Source organism: Parasteatoda tepidariorum, chromosome 10 (assembly GCF_043381705.1).
Source record: "Parasteatoda tepidariorum isolate YZ-2023 chromosome 10, CAS_Ptep_4.0, whole genome shotgun sequence".
NCBI lineage: Eukaryota > Metazoa > Arthropoda > Arachnida > Araneae > Theridiidae > Parasteatoda > Parasteatoda tepidariorum.
This window is the reverse complement of record NC_092213.1, coordinates 66,440,861-66,447,159: the sequence shown is the minus strand read 5'-3', so window position 1 is coordinate 66,447,159 and position 6,299 is coordinate 66,440,861. Positions and strand designations below refer to the sequence as shown.

The 6,299-nt window shown below is 27.2% G+C and overlaps 1 long non-coding RNA gene across 1 annotated transcript; it reads right to left on the bottom strand.

The window, feature by feature from the left end:
* Nucleotides 1-474: 474 nt before the first annotated feature.
* Nucleotides 475-3,957, bottom strand: LOC107454388 (uncharacterized). Its single transcript, XR_001585441.3, has 3 exons — nt 3,719-3,957; nt 2,182-2,238; nt 475-598 (listed from the first exon to the last, which is right to left on the bottom strand). It is a non-coding gene; the product is annotated as an uncharacterized lncRNA (long non-coding RNA).
* Nucleotides 3,958-6,299: the final 2,342 nt, after the last annotated feature.

The following is a 6,299-nucleotide window of genomic DNA, read 5'->3' as shown; positions in this document are numbered from 1 at the left end:
ATTGTGTTTATTATTGCAAATATACTATTATCTACTTTCAGATTTGTGAGTCAGTGAACTTAACTATTATACATTTAAAAATAATTATGATTCTTCACTATTAAAAAGTAAAAGGTGAATTGTAACTGTTTCGTTTGAATACTTAAATGTAGGGATTGCGAGACTGGCAATCTGATGTGAGCAACGGTTATTCATTAGATTATACGGTAATAGTTTTAGCAGTTTCATTTTTAAGTTTCAGAGAGAGAAGAATGAAATTAATGTTTGCTGCTAAGTATTCATGATACACTGGTCTTACATATGTAAACAACAATTATAAAATTAAAATAATCCAAGAAAGAGTAATTCCTTATTAAAATCAGAGTTTGTAAAATGGTTACCTGTTTTGTTTACAATAGAAAAATTTTCTTTTCTAGACAACCTGCATAGTGTAAAAATGTTTTTGAAAACAGTTTGGAAGAACGACTTAATGAGTTATTAATTATGCAAAATCATTTATTTAATATCTTAAACACAATGTTAGTTTCTTGATTTAATCAGATTATTTTCTTGAAGGTCATGGTGTCAGATGCTTAACCATAAAAAACTTCTTCCATACCTGCAAAATAAAAATAAAAATCCTTGATGTAAGCAATCATATTCAGAAAATATTTTTACGTTAGGTAAATTGTTATTACAAAATTGTGTTAACTAAGCAGTGTTAATTTCATATGGAAAATATTAAAATAATGACTCTTAATTGCTAAACAAATTTTACGGCTCAGAATCTCTTCAAAATCTGTTGAAATAAATCACATTTAATTATCTGCTACTAAGTAAAGTTTAAACAGTAATTCTAAAATTTCCTACAGAGCATGGCATTCTACAGGCCAACCAAATGTTTTCATCTCTAAAATGTTTTTTAAAAAAATAAACATAAAATAATCAAACAGTAAAATGGACGAGTAACGTTAAGGCAACCGGAAATTTCTTGGACTAAATTGTTCAAATTGAATCATTAAGCCAATTCACCATTGCATCTTTTTCAAAGAAAAAGGGATATTTTTGACCGCTACCATGTTTGCCTTTCCAGATTATGATCGAACCACGCCCGTTTATAATGCTTTCAGTGCAGTGCGGACATTGCCCATCGGCTAGTTATTAGGATAAAAGCTAGTAGCTCAAGAAAAAAAACAACAAAATGTGGTATGAAATTAATTTCAATATTCTTATTCTGGAAAATTAAAATATCAATGGCTACCGATTTCCAAGAACAAGAGAAAGTAACTTGAGTGCGGTAAATTTTAAATATCATGTGTTGACTTGAGCAACAGCATTATGACAGGTGATCCTGAATACAGTTAGTCCTTATTTTGATGACATGAACTACTAATGAAAATAATTCGTTAAATCTAACAACGTGACTTGTAAAATTAACCAAAAAGGGCAACAAATAATTCTAAATGAATAAAAAAAACATTGGAATCATTTTAGCTTTATTATTGGTGTTGGTATTTGTCTGAAAGTTTTGTCGACAATTTTGTAGTGTAGTTCAGTACTAATTAGTTGATACTTTTTCTTTCATCCAGTACAAAGAACAGGTATACAGCAAGCATATTATATAACATTTAAAAATAAAGTACTAATAATTTGAATCAGAGTCGTATATGAGGCAATTATGCTTTTTAGTATCAGCACAGTAAATCAATGTTTAAAACATTTTGATTACTATAAATAATACTATTATTTTTTCACTTAGTAAAATCTCTCGCAAAGACCGTACAGGATGGCGTCTTTGATATATCAATCAATGAATGCTGGATTCCAAGCAATCTTTGGGCATTAAAAGTAATTCTAAATTTTTTAAAAAAATTATTCATAGACATTTCAATAAAATCTTTTTGATTTACGCATTAGTTTTCATAGCAGCTATATTTTTACACTTTTTTGTGAATAATACGTACTTATAATAGGTACTTGTGAATAATAGGTACTTATTACGAATAATTGATAGAAAGACTTTAACCACAACAACATAAATGATATAAACAAATTATAGACTTGACAATTATCTCGATTTCAAAGTATTAATGTCTCGAAATCTAAATCTGTTTCTGCACAAACACCAATAAAATCTTCTATCAAAAGTATTATTCGGAATATATTAAGAAATGGATCAAAAGCTAAAGTTTGTATTGTTACCTTCCATCACCTTTCTTGTCTCCCTTCTTTTCCCTAGTCCAACTCCTCCATTTACTTCTGAATAAAAAATAAAGTTATAATTTTCATGCCGGATAGTGTCGACGCTTTAAAAATATCAATTATCAAGAAAAATACCAAAGAAGATGTGCCAACTTTTCCAGCTTTTAAACACAATAAACGAAAAAAATATGATAATAATCATTTAAGTGCCAAAAATTATGCTATATTAATTATAAGTTTAGCCTTCGAGCTGTTTAATTCAAACCTTTATAGGAAATATTATCAAAGCTTGAGCTTCAGTTCAGACATATCTACTTATCCCCTTCGTGATATCTGGCACATAAGGCCTTTAATCTCTTTTTCCAGGCACCATTGCCCTGAGCCAGTCCTCTTACATTCTCAAATTCATTTGGTTTTGCTTTGTACGAATCTTTGGTGTATTTATGTTTGCCAATTAAGTACCTGCCATCCTCTTTTACGTTTTCAATCGATTCAATCCAAAAGTTTATTTTGAAGTCTTTATAATTAACATTCAATTCAAAATTTTATAGAAAATATTGACAAAGTTAGAGCTTAAGCATATCTTCTACAGTCGAAAAAAAAATTTACAAATTGTAACTTCTTTTTTACAATTTACATAATCCCTTTAAGACCTTTAAAAATCGAAAAGAAAATTGTAATAAATATTTTTTTTAAAATAGTTAAGTTAGAGGATAAGATAATAAAATATATTTTTTGACATTTCATGTAGTAAGTATACATATTACTGGCAAAGTTTGAAATCCGCCATTCTATAGAATGCCTAAAACTAGCTATCGCTGTATAAATTTATTTATATTTCACACATTTCTTAGGCATTCTATAGAATTCCTGATGAGAAACCGGCAATTTATGAAATACATCTCAGGTTCGTTTCGAATGTAATCAAGTCTAATTTAAAATGTCAGTTAAGCCTACTATTTTATAACACACAAGGTTTATTTTTTTTTATATGAAAATCATAAATTTTGTTTTGTTAAACTGTCACTTTTCTTTTTATTTTAGATTACTTTTTTTAACGGAACTCAGAATGTTTAACAATATTTGTATTTTTGAGGAATACAGTTGTCATTTATTTAATAGTCGTGTAACATATTTTTTACTTTATACTTTGTCATTCTATAGATTACTTATACAGTACCCTACACTAATGGAAGAGACAATTTCCGTTTTTCACATTTTGTCTTTTGAATTTTTTAATAAATACTTTGAGCACTATTTTGTCACTTTCGACAAAAGAAAGATAGCAACAATTTAATATAGAGACAAAATGAAGATGTATGATAGAAAAAAATTTAATAAAAATTACTTACGTCTTTTTGTCGGAATTAATTTATTTAAAATTTTGATAACTTTTGCTCCGAGATATTTTTTTAAATCCGAATTAAATTTCTTTGTAAGTAAACAAAAACCTCTCTAATATAACTTTAGTCAATCAATTCACCGCAAGTTTTTTAAAATGCCCAGTAGAGAGGATTAATAATAATTTTTTACTTACCAGAAAGTAAAAACAGAAGAAAAATTCCAGTGGCGAAAACAATTTTAAAGAAATTGAAATTCATCTTGAAATAAATGCTTGATGCCTATTTAGCAATCGAAAATTTGATTTATATCCGTAGTAATAGTATGGAATGGTTTAAATGGTGGTACGGCGAGCATATGTAAATATGAAAATCACGACAAAAACTGGTACTTAATCCGTTCTTAAAGAGGAGACACATTGTTAACTATATCTTCTAGTCATGATTATTTAAAAAAGATGTGATTTCCATTTAATATTTTAAATTTTTAAATATTTTTCAAAGAATTTTCTTCGAAATGTTTCTCTCGCTATACATTACGTGAGGAACGATTTTAAAACTTCCATCTGTTTTAACAATGTTGTCGATAGCATTTAGTTCTTGATTTTCCTCTTGATTAACAGTGTTTTAAAATTTAACGAACATATGCAGGTTTGCTAAATTAAGATGAAAAATTAACACAAATTAAGTTTTTATGTTATTTTCTGGTGCATAATGTTTTTATCTGTAGAATTGTGTATCGTCTAAGCATATTAGATATGAGTGAATCTTATGAAAAAGTTTATTTCTGAAATTAATCTAAGTGAAGCATATGCCGAAATAAGACATTCATGGTTTCACAATTATCTTTGTAACATACATATTTATATGTTGGTCTGAAATAAAGCAATTTTTGAAGAGGGCATTTAAAGAGAGAGATTAAAAGCGATCTATTTAGCTAAAAATACAATGGTTGCAGTATCTTTTTTCAAAATAAAATAGTAAGACAATTATGAATTTTTTCTTTAAAAAATTGTAGTAAAAGTTAACTACAACTTTCTAACTTTTTATAATATATTAACCGAATCGTCATATTAACAAATCAAAAATAAATAAATAATTAGTTTAAAACGGTGTTCTTCTTAAATTAAGTAAGCTCGAAAAATTAAATATTTTGTTATCTTTTATTAAATAAAAGAATTATTTTAGTGTAAATTGCCAACTACTTTAAATTTTTTTTTGAAAAAGAGATACTCTATTTCTTCCAATTCTCTCAAAAAAGTATTTTTTCAATTGCAATAAAGTTGCTTAATTCAATTAATTTTAAAAATTTATATTTTAAAATCTTTTTTCCTAAAACATGTTTTTTCAAAATTTTATAAACATTTCGTAATACTTAAAAGTAATTTTCATTTTTATGCAAAACACTTAAAACTTTTCTCTTAAAGATGTTAGATTGCTTCTTTTCTTATTGTTTTAGATAGATTTATGACCAAAACTGAATTTATTTCTTTTGAAAAAAAAAAAACCCAAACACAGTTGACCAGTAATAAAAATGTATTGAGATACTAGAAATAAATTTTCATGGAACTCTATTTTTAAGTTTCTGTACATACTTCGTATTTTGTTTAATATTTTAATTATTATTTCGATGATGTTAATTTTCAGCTTACTTTGTTCAGATATTAATTAACAATAGAAAATATTATTTAAACAAAATACAAGCACATAGGAATTTAAAAGTACAAAGACAAATCATTTATTGAATAAATTTATTTTTAAAGAAGATTTTACCGATTTCCTTTTCAAGTTAAATCTCTTTTATATCTGTCGAATTCATAATAATAACTTTGACTCCCAGTCCGTAGTTCATTATTGTCCTCTTGAGGCAATTTTAATTACTCATTTTAAGCAAAGGCCACAAGCGAAACTAATCAAAATAAGCAAACTTTTAACATAAAATAGCGAGAGTTTAAAAATTAAGAGATAGAAACATTTTTGTAAGAAAGCTCGAAATCGAAAAGCTGCACTTGGGCATAGTGATTACTTCTAATAATTAACATTTCGAATAGATTTAGATTTTTTTTTCCAACCCAAGCTTGCGTAAAATCGTAACTGTTATTTCCTCAAAACATTTTAATGCTTTTTTCTTATTATTACTTTTATTCAAAGTAATAATAAGAAACATAACCCCCCCCCTCAGTTTCATGTTGAATTATGCTTCCGTAACTTAAATATTTTTGCGTTGCTGATCGATATTGCAATCAGTTTCTCTCTAAAAGCTATAGTTTTAATGCGATTCAATAATATATATTTTTAATCAATCGGCATTGTTTTAAAAAAAATTCACCTGAAAGTCTCTTGCTACCAGTATAAAAAGTGATCCTACAGCAATCATTTCCATGCAATGCTCGCAAGCATACTTAGCACCAAAAAACTGCAAAATTAATTAATTAGGTTAAGGAAATGGGACACTATTTACGCCATTTCATAAAAGCTGAATTTTATATAAGTAATTTGGGCAACTATTTTAAGATGTTTACCAAGAAGCCGGACAGTTCGCTTACTAAAAATCACTCAGTTTCTATATTTGACAATTTTGATTTTCCCCCCCACATCTTTCCAAACATCGTTCAAGATCAACTGTATGAGCAAGTGCTGAGGAAATATACCCATAAGAGAGTTATTACGAGTGTGATAGTTACGTTTATTTCTTGGTTGCTTAACTTCGGTACCCTAGGACAGATTTTTCTTCAGTATATTTTTATAATAGTAGTGAAACTCGATTTAATATGGTAC